Consider the following 23,503-nt stretch of genomic DNA (forward strand, 5'->3'; position numbering starts at 1 on the left):
GTTTTGGTTCTGCGCCTGGCACAGGGTGCCTTAAATCTGTGCAGAGCACAATGAACTCTCAAGCCTATCAAGGCATTCTGGAGTGAAACATGCTGCCTAGTGTCAGAAAGATCTGTCTCAGTCGCAGGTCATGGGATAATTACCCAAAACAAGATAATGACCCAAAAGCACACAGTTAAAAGCACCCAAGAATGGATAAGATCAAAACATTGGACTATTCTGAAGTGGCCTTTATGAGTCCTGATCTGAATCCTATCGAAAATCTATAGAAAGAGCTGAAACTTGCAGTCTGGAGAAGGCACCCATCAAACCTGAGACGGCTGGAGCAGTTTGCTCAGGAAGAGTGGGCCAAACTACCTGTTAACAGGTGCAGAAGTCTCACTGAGAGCTACAGAAAACGTTTGATTGCAGTGATTGCCTCTAAAAGGTTGTGCAACAAAATATTAGGTTATGGGTCCAATCATTTTTGTCCATGCCATTTACAATTTTATGTTGAACAAAAAAATCTAAAGCAAAGTCTGATTTATATTAAATATGGAATAAACAATGGTGGATGCCAATTACTTTGGTCAGTTTTAAGTTATTTCAGAGAAAATTGTGCATTCTTCATTTTTTTGTGGAGGGGTACCAACAAATTTGAGCACGTCTGTATGTATATATACTATTCATTTAGAAGTTTACATCACAAAACCCTTACATTGAAATTGATTTACTTGTACTAGTCTATACAGATCATAATATCTTAACCTGAATGTCATGAAGCCAGATCATTATACACCATCTATACAAAAATGATGTGCACACCCCTTTAAATTAGTATATTTGGCTATTTCATGAGGCAGTTGACATTGCTCAGGAGAGGGTTTAGGGCAGGGTGAGGGGTCAGAGGTTAGGGGTCACTGTTTTTTTCTGGTTCAATTAACTAACTAGACCAGACGCAGCAGCTATTGCATTGGTGTCTATGGGAGAGCCACTCAGATACTGTTTGAAGAGGTAGGGTTTTAGAAGATGGGCAGGGACGCGGTTGTCCTAGCTTCAGGGGGAAGCTGGTTCCACCATTGGGGTACCAGGACAGAAAAGAGCTTGGACTGGGCTGAGTGGGAGCAGGGCTGTTTTCCATGCATAAGCAGGATACAACAGCTACGTATATATCCCATTTAGCAGACGCTTTTGTCCAAAGCGACTTACAAGTCGGCTGGGGCCACTACTTTTTTTACATATGGGTGGTCCCAGCGGGAATCGAACCCACGACGCTTGGCGTTGCAAGCGCCATGCTCTACCGACTGAGCCACACAGGGTGAGACGAGGGTGGGGGTGTGTGTCTATTTGTGTGTGTCTATTTGTCAATAACAGCTGATGCGTGATGTCTAATATTAAAGAAGTCTCGAGGTATTGTTCACCTGAGGTAGAGTACATAATGATAAGCTGTAGACCACACTATCTACCAAGAGAGTTTTCATCTATGTTTTTTGTAGCCGTCCATTTACATTCACAAGCCGACGCTGGCACTAAGACCGCACTCAATGAGTGGAATAAGGCCATAAGCAAACAAGAAAATGGTCATCCAGAAGCGGCACTCCTAGTGGCTGGGGACTTTAATGCAGGCAAACTGAAATCTTTTTTTCCCTAATTTCTACCAGCATGTCACAAAAACTAGACCACCTTTCACACAGAGACATGTACAAAGCTCTCCCTCACCCTCCATTTCGAAAATCTGACCATAATTCTATCCTCCTGATTCCCGCTTACAAGCAAAAACTAAAGAATGAAGTACCAGTGACTCGCTCAATACGGAATTGGTCAGATGACATGGATGCTATGCTACAGGTCTGTTTTGCTAGACAGACTGGAATATGTTCCAGGATTCATCGAATGGTATTTAGGAGTATACCACCTCAGTCACCAGCTACATCAATAAGTACATAGACGACGTACCCACAGTGACTGTACGTACATATCCCAACCAGAAGCCATGGATCACAGGCAACATCCACACGGAGCTAAAGGCTAGAGCTGCTGCTTTCAAGGAGCGGGACACGAAATCCTCTTATGCCCTCAGACGAAACATCAAACAGGCAAAGCGTCAATACAGGACTAAGATTGAATCCTACTACACCGGCTCTGATGCTAGTCAGATGTGGCAGGGCTTGCAAACTATTACAGACTACAAAGGGAGACTCATCCGCGAGCTGCCCAGTGACGCGAGACTACCAGACGGGCGAAATGCCTTTGATGCTCACTTCGAGGCAAGCAACACTGAAGCATGCATGAGAGCACCAGCTGTTCCGGTCGACTGTGTGATCACACTCTCCATAGCCGATGTGAGCAAGACCTTTAAACACGTCAACATTCACAAGGCCACGGTGCCAGACGAATTACCAGGACGTGTACTCAGAGCATACGCAGACCAACTGGCAAGTGTCTTCACTGACATTTCAACCTGTCCCTGACTGACGCTGTAATACCTACATGTTTCAAGCACACCACCTGTGCCCAAGAAAGTTAAGGTACCCTGCCTATATGACTACCGCCCCGTAGCACTCATGTCAGTTGCCGTTTTGTGCTTTGAAAGGCTGGTCATGGCTCATATCAACACCATTATCCCAGAAACCCTGGACCCAGTCCAATTCACATACTGCCCCAGCAGATCCACAGATGACGCAATCTCATTCGCACTCCACACTGCCCTTTCCCAACTGGAAAAAGGAACACCTATGTGAGAATGCTGTTCATTGACCACAGCTCAGCGTTCAACACCATAGTGCCCTCAAAGCTCTGGGGCCCCTCAGTGGTGTGTGCTTAGTCTCCTCCTGTACTCCCTGTTCACCCACGACTGCGTGGCCAAGCACGACTCCAACACCATCATTAAGACAAGGAAGATGATCGCCCTCAAAAAGTTCTACAGCAGCACCATCAAGAACATCCTGACCTGTTGCATCACCGCCTGGTTTGCTCTGCATCCAACTGTAAGGCACTACAGAGGGATGCCCAGTACATCATTGGGGCATCCAGGACCCCTATGCCAGGCAGTGTCAGAGGAAGGCCCTAAAAACGTTTTGGTGACTACATGATTCCATATGTGTTATTTCATAGTTTTGATGTCTTCACTATTATTCTACAATTGAGAAAATAGTAAAAATAAAGAAAAACCCTTGCATGAGTAGGTGTGTCCAACTGGTACTGTATTTGTTTCTGATTTTGTCAGGAAGTTATTTCATTGCAAGTTAAAGCATACTGTTATCTAGCTAGCAGGCTCGCTAGCTTTTGTTACGTGTATGATCTATGTAGTATTAAAATTATATTATTCCTATCTCAGAGCCATTTGCTAATGTTTAAACAAAATCAATCAATAAATGTATTTATAAAGCCCTTCTTACATCAGCTGATGTCACAAAGTGCTGTGCAGAAACCCAGCCTAAAACCTCAAACAGCAAGCAATGCAGGTGTAGAAGCACGGGGGCTAGGAAGAACTCCCATAGAAAGGCCAGAACCTAGGAAGAAACCTAGAGAGGAACCAGGCTCTGAGTGGGGTGGCCAGTCCTCTTCTGGCTGTGCCGGGTGGAGATTATAACAGAACATGGCCGGGTGGAGATTATAACAGAACATGGCCGGGTGGAGATTATAACAGAACATGGCCGAATGTTCATAGATGACCTGCAGGGTCAGATAATAATAATCACAGTGGTTGTCGAGGGTGTAACAGGTCAGCACCTCAGGAGTAGATGTCAGTTGGCTTTTCATAGCCGATCATTCAGAGTATCTCTACTGCACCTACTGTCTCTAGAGAGTTAAAAACAGCAGGTCTGGGACAAGGTAGCACATCCGGCGAACAGATCAGGGTTCCATAGCCACAGGCAGAACAGTTGAAACTGGAGCAGCAGCACGACCAGGTGGACTGGGGACACCAAGGAGTCATCAAGCCACGTAGTCCTGAGGCATGGTCCTAGGGCTCAGGTCCTCTGAGAGAAAAAGAGAGAAAGAGAGATAATTAGGGAGAGCATACTTAAATTCACACACTTAAATTCACACAGGACACCGAATAAGACGATAAATACTCCATATAACAAACTGACCCTAGCCCCCCGACGCATACACTATTGCAGCATAAATACTGTAGGCTGAGACAGGGGGGGTCAGGAGCCACTGTGGCCCCATCCAATGATACCCCCGGACAGGGCCAAACATGCAGGATATTACCCCACCCACTTTGCCAAAGCCCCCACACCACTAGAGTGATATCTTCAAACCACCAACTTACCATCCTGAAACAAGGCCGAGTATAGCCCACAAAGATCTCCCCCATGGCACGAAACTGAGGGGGGGTGCCAACTCGGACAGGAAGATCACGTCATTGACTCAACCCACTCAAGTGACGCACCCCTCCTAGGGATGGCATGGAAGAGCACCAGTAAGCCAGTGACACAGCCCCCGTAATAGGGTTAGAGGCAGAGAATCCCAGTGGAGAGAGGGAAACCGGCCAGGCAGAGACAGCAAGGGCGGATCGTTACTCCAGTGCCTTTCCATTCACCTTCACACTCCTGGGCCAGACTACACTCAATCATAGGACCTACTGAAGTCTTCAATAAAGACTTAAAGGTCGAGACCGAGTCTGCGTCTCTCCCATGGCTAGGCAGACCATTCCATAAAAATGGCGCTATCCACTATGCAAGTAACCATTTCACTGTACAGTTTACACCTTCTGTATCCTGTGCATGGAACAAATCAACTTTTATTTAATTTGATTTAATTTGTGTTTACCAGAGACGGTAATGTGAAGAACAACATGACCTGCACCAAAGTCAAGTTAGGATTTAACGTTATCCAAGTTGTCACACACAACTGTAAGCTATTTTCTGTAATTAGCTTGCCATTAACTTGAAAATAATGTGTTTATTTTCCTGTAATAATGAATACAAATTAGCTACATTTAAGATGTTGTCAGCTATATGATATGGTCATTATTTGAACCAGCTAGCCAGCTAACTTAACATTAGCTAGCTAGTTAACAAGCTGGAAACGAACCAAAACATTGTTTAGAAAGTTGCTTTTAGTTGCCTGGTTTATATATTGACATACAGTATACTAAATTCATTTTTAAATGGATGGGTTTATTGGTGTTAAAATACACCAGGTAGGCTATGTTGGACCACCAGGCTGCTGATGTCATGCAGGCTGTAGTTTTTGTGTTTATACTTTTTCTTAACTACAACGACAAGTTTGATGTCGGACAACAACAGAATGTTTATGATGTCACTGCGACAACTGAATACAGACATTTCAATTGTCAACGGTGGGTGTAGCTGGTGCATGGAAGTTAGGTGCAGGAGAGCAGAGATGAGGGAATACGAAGCACTTTACTGAGGCAAATAGTAAGACCAGAACTCAACAGCGTCACCAACACCAAATGCCCAAAACAAGTAAGGCAGCACAAAGTACCACAAAGTACCGGCTGCCACAAAACATAGGTATACATAAAACCTGGCGCTAACCAGCCAGAAGCGTGCCAACCTCGACAATAAACAATACCCCACACAGACATGGAGGGAACAGAGGGCTAAATACACAGAGTAATTATGAGGAGATGTAAACCAGGTGTGCAGCAAAACAAGACAAAACAAATAAAAAATGAAAGGTGGAGCGGAGATGGCTAGAAGACTGGTGACGTCGACCGCCGAACACCGCCCGAACAAAGAGAGGGACCGACTTCGGCGGAAGTCGTGACATCAATAGATGTAGTATAAACTATCCTTTAGTCTTGAAATATTTGGTTGTTTAGTACACTACCTTACTCACTCTGTTTAGCACATGGCCTCACATGTGAATCCTTAAAGACATGGGTGGGGCTCAGGCTTAAGAAGGTGTAAACAATGTTGAATTGGTGTAGACAAAGAAGAGCTCTCTAGTGGGTGTACCAAAACATTCAATGGCCATTCTCTCAAAAGTGGGGTTACAAGTTTATCAACTTTCAAAGCAGAATTACTTTCCCATTGTTTCTCAACTGTAGTGTATGATATACCATTTTCTAGTCTCTACTTTCATCCAATGCAAAAAACACCATTTAAAATGTTGCTACATAAGACCGAATGGAGCCGGTCGGTCACATATGTATTAGTTAATATGTCATACATATGTGTCTTTACGTATATACAGTATCTCTACATTTTGCTTAAGTCTATCTATCTCAGTGTTTCCTTATTTGTCCTCTGCTACCTTACATATCTTGTATGTTACCATGACAAAGAAACCTCATCCTGTATACAGTGCTTTCAGAAAGTATTCACACCACTCGACTCTTTCCATATTTTGTTGTGTTACAGCTTGCATATAAAATGGGTTCAATTTAGATTTTGTGTCACTGGCCTAAACACAATACCCCATAATGTCAACGTGGAATTATGTTTTTAGAAATGTTTACTAAATAATTTACGATTTCAACTTGAAATGCCCTGAGTCAATAAGTGTTCAACCCCTTTGTAATGGCAAGGCTAAACAAGTTTAATAGTAAAAAAGACCAGGGATGTTTCCCAATGCCTCACAAAGAAGGGCAGCTATTGGTAGATGGGTAAAATAAATAAAAAACAGCCACTGAATTTTGAGCATGGTGAAGTTATTAATTACACTTTGGATGGTGTATCAATACACCCAGTCACTACAAAGATACAGGTGGCCTTGCTAATTCAGTTACTGGAGAAGAAGGAAACCACTCAAGAATTTCACCATGAGGCCAATGGTGACTTTAAAACATTTACATTACATTTAAGTCATTTGGCAGACGCTCTTATCCAGAGCGACTTACAAATTGGTGAATTCACCTTATGACTGTTACAACACAGAGGCGGATGCAAGATGCAAGCAACGATGGTTTTAATGAATGTAGTTCACAGCAGCAACATGACAGACAGACTGTACTCAGAAGGAATCCGACCCAGGAACTCGGGCGCATCTTCCGATCATAACGTGCTGAGAAAACCAGGGGAGTGTGTCCGGATGAGTAGGAAGGAGCACAGCAGATAATCCACACAAGAGAAGAGCACGGACACACGACACAACCTCAGAGAAGAAACAACGATCTGACAACAAGAAACACTGGTAACAGAACATATAAAGGGAAGATAAGTGGTTCCAGCTGGCGCAGACAATCAGGCCGAGATTGGGAAACCACGCCCACACAAACACTGGAGAGAGAGAGAGAGAGAGAGAGGGAGGCAGTGGATTCATGAACCGTGACAATACCCCCCCCCCTAGGAACGCCTCTTGGCGTTCCCAGGCAAATTTACCTGTCGATTGAAATCATCGATAAGGGAGTGATCCAGAATGTCCCTAGCAGGTACCCAACTTCTCTCCTCCGGGCCGTAACCCTCCCAGTCCACCAGGTACTGGAATCCACGTCCCCTCCTTCTAGAGTCCAAAATACGATTGACAGAAAAGGTGGTTTCCCCATCAACAAGTCGTGGCGGCGGGGGAACCGGGACCGGCGGGTTAATGCGTGCCTGAAACACAGGTTTTATTTTAGACACATGAAAGGTAGGATGAATTCTCCTATACGCCAGAGAAGCTTGAGCCGGACCGCCACCGGACTAATGATCCTGGTGACTCTGAACGGGCCGATAAATTTGGGGGCAAGCTTGTTCGAAACGGATCGGAGTGGAATGTTCTTAGTAGAAAGCCACACTCTTTGGCCAACGACGTATACCGGAGGCTTCGACCGGTGGCGATCGGCCTTAGCCTTGGTGCGCGCCCCCACCCGGAGAAGAGTCTCACGGGCTCTGCTCCATGCGTGACGGCACCTCTGGATGAAAGCGTGAGCGGAGGGAACAGTGACCTCGGACTCCGTACTGGGAAAGATAGGTGGCTGGTAACCTAAACTACACTCAAACGGAGAGAGACCCGTGGCTGCCACTGGCAACGAATTGTGAGCGTACTCAACCATAGAGAGTTGTTGACTCCAGGAAGAGGGATTCTTAGAAACCAAACATCGCAACACTCTCTCCAAATCTTGGTTGGCCCTCTCCATTTGACCGTTGCTCTGGGGATGAAACCCTGAAGACAGGCTGACACTCGCTCCCAGTAACCTACAAAACTCTTGCCAAAACTTGGACACAAATTGGGGCCCCCGGTCAGAAACTACGTCCATCGGCAGGCCATGTAAGCGAAAGACGTGATCCACGACAGTTACCGCTGTCTCCTTGGCAGATGGTAATTTAGGCAAGGGAAGAAAATGAGCCGCCTTCGAGAACCGGTCCACCACGGTCAAAACAACCGTCTTGCCCTGGGAGGGCGGGAGGCCGGTAACAAAATCTAGCGCGATGTGGGACCAGGGTCTCGAAGGGACCGACAGCGGTTGGAGTAACCCATCTGGGGGTCGATTAGAAGTCTTCCCAGTGGCACAAACCGAGCAGGCCAAGACAAAACTGTGAATCTCACGAGCCATCAGTGGCCACCAAAAGCGTTGCTTAACCAAAAAGCTAGTGCGGCTGACTCCTGGATGACACGCTACGTTGGAGCAGTGCCCCCACCGAATAACATCGGACCGACACCCCTCCGGCACAAACAACCGATTAGGCGGGCAACCGGGCGGAGGCGTGACCCCTTCTAAGGCCGTTTTGACCCTCGATTCAACCTCCCATGTGAGTGTGGAGACCACTAGGGTCCCGGGTAGGATGCACTCGGGAGTGGATGGGCGTTCGGAATGGTCAAAAATGCGAGAAAGGGAATCGGGTTTGACATTCTTGGAACCCGGGCGATACGAGAGAGAGAAGTCAAAACGTCCAAAAAAAGAGTGCCCACCGCGCCTGCCTGGAGTTGAGTCGCTTGGCGGTTCTGATATACTCCAAATTCTTGTGATCGGTCCAAACTATAAAAGGTACCCCCGAACCCTCTAACCAATGGCGCCACTCCTCCAGTGCTAACTTCACTGCCAACAACTCTCTGTTGCCAATGTCGTAGTTGCGTTCCGCAGGTGATAACCGATGGGAAAGGAACGCGCAAGGGTGCATCTTGTCGTCAGAAGAGGAACGTTGGGAAAGTACCGCACCTACCCCCACCTCTGAAGCGTCCACCTCCACCACGAACTGACGCGAGGGATCGGGAGCTATGAGGATAGGAGCCGAAACAAAGCGGCTCTTGAGTTTGGCGAATGCAGCCTCGGCTGTATCGGACCACCTGAACGTCACTCTGGGAGAGGTTAAGGCGGTAAGAGGAGCGACTATCTGGCTAAAGTTGCGAACGAAATGCCGGTAGAAATTGGCGAATCCCAGAAACCTCTGTAGGGCCTTACGGGAATCTGGGCTTGGCCAATCCACCACAGCCTTAACCTTGTCGGGATCCATGCGAATACCTTCAGTCGAGACGATGTAACCTAGGAATGGAACGGATTGTGCATGAAAAATGCATTTCTCCGCCTTGACAAAAAGTCCATTCTCCAACAACCTCTGAAGCACTCGTCTGACGTGTTGAGCGTGTTCCTGGAGAGAAGAAGAAAAAAATCAGTATGTCATCCAGGTAAACATATATGAACTGATCAATCATATCTCTCAGCACGTCATTGACGAGTGCCTGGAAAACCGCTGGGGAGTTGGATAGCCCAAAAGGCATGACCAAATATTCGAAGTGCCCTCTGGGGGTGTTAAACGCGGTCTTCCATTCGTCCCCCTCCCTTATGCGAACCAAATGATATGCATTACGTAAATCCAACTTAGTGAACACGGATGCTCCCTGTAACCTTTCAAAGGCGGAGGACATCAACGGTAAGGGATAGGTATTCTTCACTGTGATGTTATTCAACCCACGGTAATCAATGCAAGGACGCAGAGATCCGTCCTTCTTCCCCACAAAGAAGAACCCCGCCCCCGCTGGAGAAGAGGAAGGACGAATGAATTTAGATGCCAGAGAACCAGAGATGTATCTCTCCATAGCCTCCCTCTCAGGAACAGAAAGTGAATATAACTTGCCTTTAGGCGGAGACTCACCTGGCAATAATTCTATTGCACAGTCATAGGGACGATGCGGAGGAAGGGAAGCAGCGCGGGACTTACTGAACACCTCCTTCAGGTCGAGGTATTCAACGGGCACGTTAGACAAATCCACTGCCTCCTCTAGAAACACAGAATCAGACACAGACGAACAAGCAGACACTAAACAGGACTCAAGACACTTGTTACTCCACATGGATATAGAGTTATGACCCCAGTCAACTCTGGGGTTGTGTTGGGTGAGCCAAGGGTGGCCGAGAACTAATGGTGCAAGGGGTGAGTCCATGAGTAGGAATGATAGTGTCTCAGTGTGATTGCCAGAAGTGATGAGTGTGATAGGTTCAGTGGTGTGAGAAATGTTGGGGAGTTCTTGACCATTGAGAGCGTTGACGGATATCTTGTGCGTGAGTGAGGTGATAGGGATCTGGAGTTTGTGAGCGAGCTTGAAGTCCATGAAATTACCCTCTGCTCCTGAGTCCAGTAAGGCTTGGGTGTCGTGCGTGTGGGTGGCCCATCTTAGTCTTACCGGGAGGAGAGTAGATGATGAGGTCTTCTCTGTGGTGACACCACCCGATAGTAGCCTCATGTTTACTACCGGGCTTGATCTTTTACCGGGCAGGAGTGGATAAAGTGGCCCGCTCTACCACAGTAGAGACAGAGTCCTTGGGATCTCCGCCTCTCCCTCTCTTCCCGGGAGAGGCGAGCTCTCCCCAGCTGCATGGGTTCGTGAGCGGAAGCTGAACTGGCCGTGTTCCCGCCGCTGGCATGCCAGCCCTCCGTGTCGTTATACGGTCTGTTAGGGCATGCTCGGCGGCCAATACGACTCAGACGAGCGTCGACCCTCAGGGCTAGTTCCACTAGTCCATTTAAACTCCTGGGAAGGTCCAGAACATAAATCTCCTTCTGGATCCGGTCCTCCAGCCCATGCAGGAACCAGAGTGCGGAATTGGATGGAGTATTCCGATACTGAATGGTCTCCTTGGCGAAGGTCAGCGAGTAGTCTGGCCGTCTCCCTACCCGCCACGGCCCGATCGAAGACCCTTCTCATCTCCTCGGAGAGTGTCTGGAAAGAGGTGCAGCATGGGTCCTGGTTCGCCCACACCGCCGTTCCCCAGAGAGACGCTTTGCCTGATAGCAGTGTGAGTACGAATGCTACCTTAGACTGTTCACGGTTGAAGGTCCGTGGCTGCAACGAGAAATGCATGGAACATCTCGTAAGAAAGGCTCTGCAATAGTCAGGATCACCTGAATAACCCTCTGGTGTCGGTAGCCGTGGCTCTAGCTGGGAATCCGGCTCTGGCGGGGCGGGTTGAACTGCCGGTGTAGGTGGCGCAGCGGAACCCCTCAGATGTTGCAATTGTTGGGTCAGCTGGGATACCTGCGTCGAAAGGGCTTGTACTGCCCGACCTGTGCTGGAGATGTTCTCCTCTTGTTGATCCATTCTCGTGATACTGCGGGAAAGGAATTCGGTCAGACTCGTTGAACTCGCTGCATCCATGGTCTGGTCAGATCGTTCTATTACAACACAGAGGCGGATGCAAGATGCAAGCAACGATGGTTTTAATGAATGTAGTTCACAGCAGCAACATGACAGGCAGACTGTACTCAGAAGGAATCCGACCCAGGAACTCGGGCGCATCTTCCGATCATAACGTGCTGAGAAAACCAGGGGAGTGTGTCCGGATGAGTAGGAAGGAGCACAGCAGATAATCCACACAAGAGAAGAGCACGGACACACGACACAACCTCAGAGAAGAAACAACGATCTGACAACAAGAAACACTGGTAACAGAACATATAAAGGGAAGATAAGTGGTTCCAGCTGGCGCAGACAATCAGGCCGAGATTGGGAAACCACGCCCACACAAACACTGGAGAGAGAGAGAGAGAGAGAGAGAGGGAGGCAGTGGATTCATGAACCGTGACAATGACATCCAAAACAGTTAATGGTTGTGATAGGAGAAAACTGAGGATGGATCAACAACATTGTAGTTACTCTCCTTCTTCTTGGCCGACGTGAGTAAGACATTTAAACATGTTAACCCTCGCAGGGCTAACGGCCCAGACGGCATCCCCAGCCTCGTCAAGATGGCCACCATTGTTCCTGTACCCAAGAATGCAAAGCTAACTGAACTAAATGACTATCTCCCTGAAGCACTCACTTCTGTCATCATGAAGTGCTTTGAGAGGCTAGTTAAGGATCATATAACCTCCACCTTACCTGACACCCTAGACCCACTTCCATTTGCTGACTGCCCCAATAGGTTCACAGACGATGCAATCGCCATCACACTGCCCTATCCCATCTGGACAAGAGGAATGCCTATGTAAGAATGCTGTTCATTGACTATAGCTCAGCATTCAACACCAAAGTACCCTCCAATCTCATCATTAAGCTTGAGGCCCTCGGTCTCAACCCCGCCCTGTGCAATTGGGTCCTGGACTTCCTCGCAGGCCACCCCCAGGTGGTGACAGTAGGAAATAACATCTTACCAACAACGACGAGACAGCCTACAGGGAGGAGGTGAGGGCTCTCGGAGGGTGGTGTCAGGAAAATAACCTCTCACTCAAAGTCAACAAAACAAAGGAGATGATCGTGGACGTCAGGAAACAGCAGAGGGAGCAACCCACGATCCACATCGACGGGACAGTAGTGGAGAGGGTAGTAAGTTTAAGTTCCTCAGCATACACATCAGTGACACACTGAAATGGTCCACCGACACAGACAGTGTGGTGAAGAAGGTGCAACAGTGCCTCTTCAACCTCAGGAGGCTGAAGAAATTTGGCCTGTCACCTAAAACCCTGATGTTTTACCGAATATCTACATAGACGTACAGAGGCCCATTATCAGCAACCATCACTCCTGTATATATTGTGAATGTTTCAGTACATATGCTGCAATTATTTATTTCAGAAGGAACCAGCAAGGCAAGTGCACCCTATATGTGTTCTGGGTCATTAGACACCTTTAGACATGCACCTGTTTGGGGGGTGGACATGACTGGTTATTCCTGTAACTGTGTTATGGCCAACTATGTACTGTTGCTATGGTTACACCTATTGGGTCTTTTCCAGAACAGGGGTGTCCCTTTCAGAGGAGTTAGCAGGATGACATGTATGGATATTTCTGTAAAGTGCCACGGTCTGTTACTATGGTCCTACATGAATGAAGCTGGCTTAAGGCAAGTGCAGGTCTATTTTTGTCTATTTCTGTGGCTCTACGGGTTCCATGCCCTAATATGAAGGCAACATGATAACGTGGCTAAATGCCAGAGTGGATGAGCCATTAAGAGGAGTTACTATGAGTGTGACGTAAGGAAGACAAATGTATAAAATGTGTGTGCCAAGACTGGAACGCAGTTGTATCCATGAACCAGCTCGGTTTTTGTAATGAAGTAATAAAAAGTCTATTTGAACTCACATGCTCCGGTATTTGTGAAATAGGATTGACTGAATATTTCCACGACATGTTCCAATGGCACGTTGTGTTAGCTAATCCAAGTTGATAATTTTAAAAGGCTAGAAAACCCTTTTGCAATTATGTTAGTACAGCTGAAAACTGTTGTTCTTATTAAAGAAGAAATAAAACTGGCTTTCTTTAGACTAGTTGAGTATCTGGAGCATCAGCGTTTGTGGGTTCGGTTACAGGCTCAAAATGCCAAGAAACAAAGTACTTTCTTCTGAAACTCGTCAGTCTATTCTTGTTCTGAGAAATGAAGGCTATTCCATGCGAGAAATTGCCAAGAAACTGAAGATCTGGTACAACGCTGTGTACTACTCCCTTCACAGAACAGCACAAAAAAACAGCTCTAACCAGAATAGAAAGAGGAGTGGGAGGCCCCAATGCACAACTGAGCAAGAGGACAAGTACATTAGAGTGTCTAGTTTGAGAAATAGATGCTTCACAAGTCCGGTTACTAGTCCAACTCTCTAACCACTAGGCTACCCTAAAGTATGGTGGATGGAGCATCATGGTTTGGAGGCTTCAGGGCCTGGACAGCTTGCTGTCATTGACGGAAAAATTATCTCCCAAGTTTATCAAGACATTTTGCAGGAGAATGTTAGGCTATCTGTCCACCAACAGAAGTTGGGTGATGCGACAGGACAACAACCCAAAACAGATTAGTAAATCCACAACAGAATAGCTTCAACAGAAGAAAATACACCTTCTGGAGTGGCCCAGTCTGAGTCCTGACCTCAACCTGATATAAAATGCTGTGGCATGACCACGAGAGTGGTTCACACCAGACATTCTAAGAATATTGCTGAACTGAAACAGTTTTGTAAAGATGAATTGTCCAAAATTCCTCCTGACCATTGTGCCTGTCTGATCCGCAACTACAGAAAATGTTTGGTTGAGGTTATTGCTGCCAAAGGATACTTTTTCCAACCTGAACTGCAAATGTTTACACAGTGTGTTCAATAAAGACATGAAAACGTATAATTATTTGTGTTTTATTAGTTTAAGCAGACTGTGTTGGTCTATTGTTGTGACTTAGATGAAGATCAGATCAAATTTTATGACCAATTTAAGGCAGAAATCCATGTAATTCCAAATGGTTCACATAATTTTTCTTGCCACTGTAGTCACTGTGGGAGCAACATCCCCTATACACTTCTTGATGAACTCAGTCACAGTGTCCGTGTAAGCGTCAATGTTATTCTCAGAGGCTACCTGGAACATATTCCAGTCCATGTGATCAAAACAATCTTGAAGCATGGATTCCGATAGGTAGACCGACGAATAGACCTTAGCACGGGTACTTCCTGTTCGAGTTTCTGCCTATAGGAAGGGAGGAGCAAAATGGAGTCGTGATCTGATTTACCAAAAGGACGGCGGGGATGGCCATGTACGCATTTCTAAAAAAAGGCGAGTAGCAGGGATCTAGTGTTTTTCCTAAGAGAATACTACAGTCAATGTGCTGATTGAACATCTGTAGCTTTTCCTCAAATTTGCTTTGTTATAATCCCCAGCTACAATAAATGTTGCCTCAGGCTATGTGGTTTCCAGTTTGCATAAAGCCCAGTGTAGTTCCTTGAGGGCCGTCATGGTATCGGCCTGAGGGGGAATATATACAGCTGTGACAATAACCCCCCCCCAAAAATTATTGGAAGGTAATACGGTCTGCATTTGATTGTGAGGTATTCTAGGTCTGGTGAACAAAAGGACTTGAGTTTCTGTATGTTATCATATTCACACCATGTGTAGTTAATCATGAAGCATACACCCGAGCCTTTCTTCTTCTTCCCAGAGAGTTCTTTATTCCTGTTTGCACAATGTACTGATATGGTCGGGGACAGTATATACAGAGAGACATGATTCCTTGAAACAGAGTATGTTACAGTCCCTGATGTCTCTCTGGAAGGAGATCCTCACCCTGAGCTCTATATACTTTATTGTCCAGAAACTGAACATTGGTGAGTAATATACTCGGAAGCGGCGGATGGTGTGACCACCTCCTGAGTTGGACTAGAAGTCCACTCCGAATACCTCTACTCCGCCAGCAGCGACTTGGAGCAGCCTCTGGGATAAGTTCCATTGCCTTGGGGGGTACGAACAAAGGATACAATTTGTTAAGTCGTATTCCTGATTTCCAAAAGTTATTTCTGGATGTATGTAATAACACAGCAAATGCTCTGGGCTAATAATGGAAGAAATAACACACAAAAAAAAAAAATTACTGCAAAGTTGCTTAGGAGCTGCCATGGTCTGTCGGCGCCTTCTTGGTTGTAATGATTTGAATTAAATATAAACCTTTAGGGGCCTTCCGAGTGACGCATCACAGTGTTTCGCCTTCACTACAGCCTGGGGTTCGATCCCTGTGTCATAACCGGCCGTGACCGGGAGTATAATGTTTCAGGTAAGACCCAAGTGCTGACTGTGTTTAAGTAACAATGTTTATTACAGCAACAGGGGCAGGTAAACGACAGGTCAAGGCAGCCAGAGGTCAATAATCCAGAGCAGTGGGGCAGAGGTACAGGACGGCAGGCAGGCTCAGGGTCAGGCAGAGTGGTCAGGCAGGCAGCCTCAGAGTCAGAACAGGCAAGGGTCAAAACCAGGAGGGTGAGAAAAAGTGAGACTGGGGAAAATCAGTAGCTGAGAAAATCGCTGGTTTAGTTGACCTATGCTTTCCCGCCTTGTAACTAGCTAAAGATATTTAGTTATCCACTTCTATCTGTGTTGTAACGTTAGCTAGCTAGCTTCTGCATTTTTGAGAAAAGTTTAGAGAAAATAATAGTTTGCGACCTGAACAGATGATTCAGATGACCATCCTACCCATGCTAGATTACGGAGACATAATTTATAGATCGGCAGGTAAGGGTGCTCTCGAGGGGCTAGATGTTCTTTACCATTCGGCCATCAGATTTGCCACCAATGCTGCATATAGGACACATCACTGCACTCTATACTCCTCTGTAAACTGGTCATCTCTGTATTCCTGTCACAAGACCCAATGGTTGATGCTTATTTTTTAAAACCCTCTTAGGCCTCACTTCCCCCCATCTGAGATATCTACTGCAGCCCTCATCCTCCACATACAACACCCATTCTGCCAGTCACATTCTGTTAAAGGTCCCCAATGCACACACATCCCTGGGTCACTCACTCCTCTTTTCAGTTCGCTGCAGTTAACGACTGGAACGAGCTGCAACAAATACTCAAACTGGACAGTTTTATCTCAATCTCTTCATAGACTCAATCATAAACTCTTACTGACAGTTGTGGCTGCTTTGTGTAATGTATTGTTGTCTCTACCTTCTTACCTTTTGTGCTGTTTTCTGTGCCCAATAATGTTTGTACCATGTTTTGTGCTGCTACGATGTTGTTATGTTGCTAAAATCAAATGTATTTATATAGCCCTTCTTACATCAGCTGATATCTCAAAGTGCTGTGCAGAAACCCAGCCTTAAACCCCAAACAGCAAGCAACGCAGCTACCATGCTGTGCTGTCATGCGTTGCTGCCTTGCTATGTTGTTAACTTAGGTCTTTATGTAGTGTTGTGTCTCTTGTTGTGATGTGTGTTTTGTCTTCTATTTATATTGTATTACGTTTTTATTTTTAATCCCACGCCCCGTCCCTGCAGGAGGCCTTTTGGTAGGCCTTCATTGTAAATAAGAGTTTGTTCTTAACTGACATGCCCAGTTAAATAAAGGTTAAATAAAATAAACAGATAACAAAATGCTTATTATTAAATTATTCAGACAAAAATGTGTACTTACAGTCCTCACTCTCGCTTGTCCTCAACTTTTTGAAAATTGTTGCTGTGCTGCTGTAACAGTATAATTTTAAACCGTCCCCTCGCCCATACCAGGGAGCGAACCAGGGACCCTCTGCACACATAAACAACAGTCACCCTCAAAGCGTCGTTACCCATCTCTCCACAAAAGCCACGGCTAATGCAGAGCAAGGGGAACTACTACTTCAAGGTCTCAGAGCAAATGACAAATTGAAACGCTATTTAGCGCACACCGCTAACTAAGCAAGCCGTTTCACTCACACCCCTTTTGACCTTCCTCCTTTTCCGCAGCAACCAGTGATCCGGGTCAACAGCATCAATGTAATAGTATAATTTTAAACCGTCCCCTCGCCCATACCCGGGCGCGAACCAGGGACCATCTGCACACATCAACAACAGTCACCCTCGAAGCGTCGTTAACCATTAGAAACGGCTAGCGTAGTTAGCGGTGTGCGCTAAATAGCGTTTCAATCGGTGACGTCACTTGCTCTGAGACCTTGAAGTAGTAGTTCCCCTTGCTCTGCATAGCCACGGCTTTTGTGGAGCGATGGGTAACAACGCTTCGAGGGTGACTGTTGTTGATGTGTGCAGAGGGTCCCTGGTTCGCGCGAGGGGACGGCTTAAAATTATACTGTTACACTGCTGTGTGGACGCGAGGGGAGCAAATGTTAGCATCTAGCATCACTACTCTGTACGGTTTTGACTTAGAATATGTGGATAACTACAAATAGCTAGTTGTCTGTTTAGACTGTAAACTCTCCTTCCAGACTCACATTAAGTATTTCCAACTACCACATCCCCATATTGTTATTTTTTTTCTTCTCCTTTGCACCCCAGTATCTCTACTTGCACATCATCATCTGCACATCTATCACTCCAGTGTTTAATTTCTAAATTGTAATTATTTCGCCTCTATGACCTATTTATTCCCTAATCTTACTACATTTGCACACACAGTATATAGATGTTTCTATTTTGTTATTGACTCTATGTTTGTTTATTCCATCTCTGTGTTGTTGTTTGTGTCACACTGCTTTGCTTGATCTTGGCCAGGTGGCAGTTGTAAATGAGAACTTGTTCTCAACTGGCCTACCTGGTTAAATAAAGATTACAAAAAGTGGTGGGTAAAATATAGAATTTAAATCGTTATAAATTCAATTGTTAAATTGTGCACCCATAAATGTACAGGCACCCATGTTCAGTCATATTGTGCCTTATGTTAGAACAGATGACAACTTGACGAGCTAAATTAGTCGAAAAACAAAAATGAATTAATATTTTAATGTGTATATTTCCATGAAGTTCCATAATTTAATGAAAATAGGCTATGCAATATATGATTATTTTCGTGGATCTCATGTTGTCAATGAGTACAGTAGAGCAAGCTCGCGGTCAGACTGAACCAAAACGGACGGACTAAACACAGCCCAATTTGGAACGACTCATTTTGGACGAAATTGCGGCCACAACAGACGGAACTGATATCGCCCATAATTCGATGTCCATGGATGAGTGGGGAGCGATGTCGACACATGCCTCGGCGTTCCAGTATCAAACCTAACATCATTAGTTTGTGCATATGTTCATACTACTTTCTTTGGTATAGTACTGCGGTGTATTACGTCTGGCAAATGAAACAGTTTACCATTTAAGAACCAAACGAAGAAACCGGAATTAAACGGGGAAGGATCTAGACCAAATTGTCCAACAGAAACTCTCGTTTTAGTTTAAAAACGTTTTCCGTTTGGAGTAAACGGAATCGGCGTAATGAATACACCCTTTGGGGCTGAAGTAAAACGTTTCTTAAGCGGAAGCAAACAGAGCGAAACGGGAAGGACTTACCTGAATTTATACAATAGAAAGTTTGGTTTTGCAACTGTTTGGACTCATGATATCACCACAGGTTGCGGTCTGCTGGTCATGCGCACTGACTCAACTACGAAATATGGCGGCTGACGACTGCTAGAGAAAAGTGTTGGGATCTGATCAATTTCGTTAAAAAGCTGCCCTGGTAAGTCATTTCTTCTCATTCCAAACAACATAAAACCACCACGGTTTGAACATTTTAATTAAATTAGTCACGAATCTTAAAAAAAGAGTAAGTAAGCTAACACTGCTAGGGACATTAGCTAGCGAGCTAACAAGGTATGTTTGTCCATTACTCGGTATACTTAATCATGTATTTATATATCTAACTATCTACATTGGCCTAGCACTAGTTCACATCCGACTGGATAACTAACTTCAGACAACGCCCGGGATGATGTAGCAAGCGAGCTTTAGCCCTAGCGAACTCATTTGTTTTGCTAGCTACTGACGTTAGCTGTCAAGAACCGAAGTGGGGTAACTACACCTGAACCAGGTTATGTCTTTACAGGAGACTTTGGTATGGCGATTCTCCTTTAAGTCCAGGAAGCAGCGATTCAACTTATATCCACCAGCATTTCAATGTCAACATACGTTCGTTACTAACCAAATAAGGAGTTTCGATTAGCAACTGTCGTCATCTGCTGCCGTCACGGCCGATGTGTACTGACAAAAAAAGTATAATAAAATGTTAAATAACCGGAAAATGGCACATCCAATGCATTCCGACGTGTGCATGGTAGAAATGAGGGACCTGTAAACATTTCTAGACATTTTTTGTTAGTACACACCGGCCGTGACGGCAGCAAATGCCGACAGTTGCTAATCGAAACTCTGTATTTGGTGAATTACGAACGTATGTTGACATTGAAATGCTGGTGAATAGAAGTTGGGTCGCTGCTTCCTGGACTTAAATCGCCAAATGAAATGAAATCAAACTTTATTTGTCACATGCGCCGAATACAACAAGTGTCGACTTTACCGTGACATGCTGACTTACAAGCCCTTAACAAACTATAGTTTTGGCAAGTCGGTTAGGACATCTACTTTGTTCATGACACAAGTCATTTTTCCAACAATTGTTTACAGACATATTATTTCACTTATAATTCACTGTATCACAATTCCAGTGGCTCAGAGGTTTACATACACTAAGTTGACTGCCTTTTAAACAGCTTGGAAAATTCCAAAAAATGTTGTCATGGTTTTAGAAGCTTTTTATAGGCTAATTGACGCAATTTGAGTCAATTGGAGGTGTACCTGTGGATGTATTTCAACGCCTACCTTCAAACTCTGTGTCTCTTTGCTTGATAGCATGGGAAAATCAAAAGAAATCAGCCAAGACCTCCTCAGAAAATAAATTGTAGACCTCCACAAGTCTGGTTCATCCTTGGGAGCAATTTCTAAACACATGAAGGTACCACATTCACCTGCACAAACAATAGTATGCAAGTATAAACACCATGGGACCACGCAGCCGTCATACTGCTCAGGAAGGAGACGCGTTCTGTATCCAAGAGATGAACATACTTTGGTGCAAAAAGTGCAAATCAACCCCAGAAAAACAACAAAGGACCCTGTGAAGATGCTGGAGGAAACGGGTACAAAAGTATCTATTATCCACAGAACCTGAAATGCCGCTCAAGAAGGAAGAAGCCACGGCTCCAAAACTGCCATAAAAAAGCCAGACTATGGTTTGCAACTGCACATGGGGACAAAGATTGTACTTTTTGGAGAAATTTCCTCTGGTCTGAATAGAACTGTTTGGCCATAATGACCATCATTATGTTTGGAGGAAAAAGGGGGAGGCTTGCAAGCTGAAGAACACCATCCCAACCGTAGAGCACGGGTGGTGGCAGCATCATGTTGTGGGGGTGCTTTGCTGCAGGAGGGACTGGTGCACATCACAAAATAGATGACATCATGAGGAAGGACAATTATGTGGATATATTGAAGCAACATCTCAAGACATCGGTCAGGAAGTTAAAGCTTGGTTTCAAATGGACAATGACCTCAAGCATACTTCCAAAGTTGTGGCAAAATGGCTTAAGGACAACAAAGTCATGTTATTGGAGAAGCCATCACAAAGCCCCGACCTCAATCCTATAGAACATTTGTGGGCAGAACTGAAAAAGCGTGTGCGAGCAAGGAGACCTACAAACCTGACTCAGTTACACCAGCTCTGTCAGGAGGAATGGGCCAAAATTCACCCAACTTACTGTGGGAATCTTGTGGCCGGCTGCCCGACACGTTTGACCCAAGTTAAACAATTTAAAGGCAATGCTACTAAATACTAATTGAGTGTATGTAAACTTCTGACCTACTGGGAATGTGATGAAAGAAACAACAGCTGAAATAAATTTTTTATTTATTTTTTATTTCACCTTTATTTAACCAGGTAGGCTAGTTGAGAACAAGTTCTCATTTGCAACTGCGACCTGGCCAGGATAAAGCATAGCAGTGTGAACAGACAACACAGAGTTACACATGGAGTAAACAATTAACAAGTCAATAACACAGTAGAAAAAAAGGGAAGTCTATATACATTGTGTGCAAAAGGCATGAGGAGGTAGGCGAATAATTACAATTTTGCAGATTAACACTGGAGTGATAAATGATCAGATGGTCATGTACAGGTAGAGATACTGGTGTGCAAAAGAGCAGAAAAGTAAATAAATAAAAACAGTGTGGGGATGAGGTAGGTGAAATCATTCTCTACTATTTTTCTGACATTTCACATTCTTAAAATAAAAGGGTGATCCTAACTGACCTAAGACAGGGAATTTTTACTCTGATTAAATGTCAGGAATTGTGAAAATTTGAGTTTAAATGTATTTGGCAAAGGTGTATGTAAACTTCCAACTTCAACTGTGTGTAAATATGTATATTTTGGGGGATTTGGCTGTTGCATGTTATTTTGGCGTTAATACGTGTCACATGATTTTGCATTTGGCACCTTGGGTCAAGTGTTAGCACCAACTCATGAAGCCCCCGTTTCCCGAGCATTTAAATTGGGGCCATGTCTTTGCAGATGTAAGTTGTAACAGCAGCTGTTATCTCCTTCCATCTTCGTGATTCTTTGCCATATGGTGTGCCGCGAGTAAACCTCTCTTGCAACATCTGAGTCGGATTTGTTTTGAGCACTCAACTTTACTTTTTTGGGTCTCATCCGTAGACTCTCCCTGTACTGTTTCACATGATTCTTGACGAAGGTGGTAAGAGGTTAGTGGTGTTTGAGCCTCAGGACCGGCCTGCTGCCTATTTTGCAGAGGACTTTTTTTCTGGTCCGTGTCAGAAGTAATTATCGTATTTCGTCGTCCTAACGTAGTCTACACTGCTATCTGCCCAGCAGCTAGCTAAGCAACTAGCTAACGTCTAAGACAATTGTGTAGTCTAGAGCGATTTTCTAGGTTAGCTAGCCAGCTATTGTCGTTCTTTTAACGTAACGCAATCAACACTGCTAGCTAGCCAGCTAGCCCCCGAATAGCAGCACTGTAGAAACTATTACAGTACAACGGTTTGATTTGTTTGATCGTAGCTAGCTAGCTACATAGCCGTCTTTGTATCTAAGACAATTGTGTAGTCTAGAGCGATTTTCTAGGTTAGCTAGCCAGCTATTGTCGTTCTTTTAACGTAACGTAACGCAATCAACACTGCTAGCTAGCCAGCTAGCCCCCGACTAGCAGCACTGTAGAAACTATTACAGTACAACGGTTTGACTTGTTTGATCGTAGCTAGCTAGCTACATAGCCGTCTTTGTCTCTAAGACAATTGTGTAGTCTAGAGCGATTTTCTAGGTTAGCTAGCCAGCTATTGTCGTTCTTTTAACGTAACGTAACGCAATCAACACTGCTAGCTAGCTAGCTAGCCCCAAATAGCAGCACTGTAGAAACTATTACACTCGACGGAACGACTTGATTAGTGTAGTGTCAACATCGCAGCCACTGCCAGCTAGCCTACTCCAGCAGTACTGTATCATTTCAATCATTTTAGTCAATAAGATTCTTGCTACGTAAGCTTAACTTTCTGAACATTCGAGACGTGTAGTCCACTTGTCATTCCAATCTCCTTTGCATTAGCGTAGCCTCTTCTGTAGCCTGTCAACTATGTGTCTATCTATCCCTGTTCTCTCCTCTCTGCACAGACCATACAAACGCTCCACACCGCGTGGCCGCGGCCACCCTAATCTGGTGGTCCCAGCGCGCACGACCCACGTGGAGTTCCAGGTCTCCGGTAGCCTCTGGAACTGCCGATCTGCGGCCAACAAGGCAGAGTTCATCTCAGCCTATGCCTCCCTCCAGTCCCTCGACTTCTTGGCACTGACGGAAACATGGATCACCACAGATAACACTGCTACTCCTACTGCTCTCTCTTCGTCCGCCCACGTGTTCTCGCACACCCCGAGAGCTTCTGGTCAGCGGGGTGGT

General features: G+C 45.2%; 1 protein-coding gene and 2 long non-coding RNA genes across 6 annotated transcripts in view; 1 reads left to right on the top strand and 2 right to left on the bottom strand.

Annotated features, from left to right (window-relative positions):
- Nucleotides 1-6,844: 6,844 nt before the first annotated feature.
- Nucleotides 6,845-17,635, bottom strand: LOC135513337 (uncharacterized). The gene is made up of 2 exons (XR_010451519.1): nt 17,472-17,635; nt 6,845-7,490 (listed from the first exon to the last, which is right to left on the bottom strand). It is a non-coding gene; the product is annotated as an uncharacterized LOC135513337 (long non-coding RNA).
- On the bottom strand, nt 14,413-17,401 carry LOC135513338 (uncharacterized). Its single transcript, XR_010451520.1, has 2 exons — nt 17,194-17,401; nt 14,413-15,514 (listed from the first exon to the last, which is right to left on the bottom strand). It is a non-coding gene; the product is annotated as an uncharacterized LOC135513338 (long non-coding RNA).
- Nucleotides 17,636-19,133: 1,498 nt separating the features above from the next.
- The window catches only part of LOC135513336 (sex comb on midleg-like protein 2), a 62,949-nt gene continuing 58,579 nt past the window's right edge, over nt 19,134-23,503 (top strand). For all 4 annotated transcript variants that reach the window (XM_064936261.1, XM_064936262.1, XM_064936264.1 and 1 more), the window contains exon 1: nt 19,134-19,221. The gene's annotated coding sequence lies outside the window, so the exon portion shown is untranslated. The remainder of the gene's footprint in view (nt 19,222-23,503) is intronic.

Source organism: Oncorhynchus masou, chromosome 24 (genome assembly GCF_036934945.1).
Source record: "Oncorhynchus masou masou isolate Uvic2021 chromosome 24, UVic_Omas_1.1, whole genome shotgun sequence".
Lineage (NCBI taxonomy): Eukaryota > Metazoa > Chordata > Actinopteri > Salmoniformes > Salmonidae > Oncorhynchus > Oncorhynchus masou.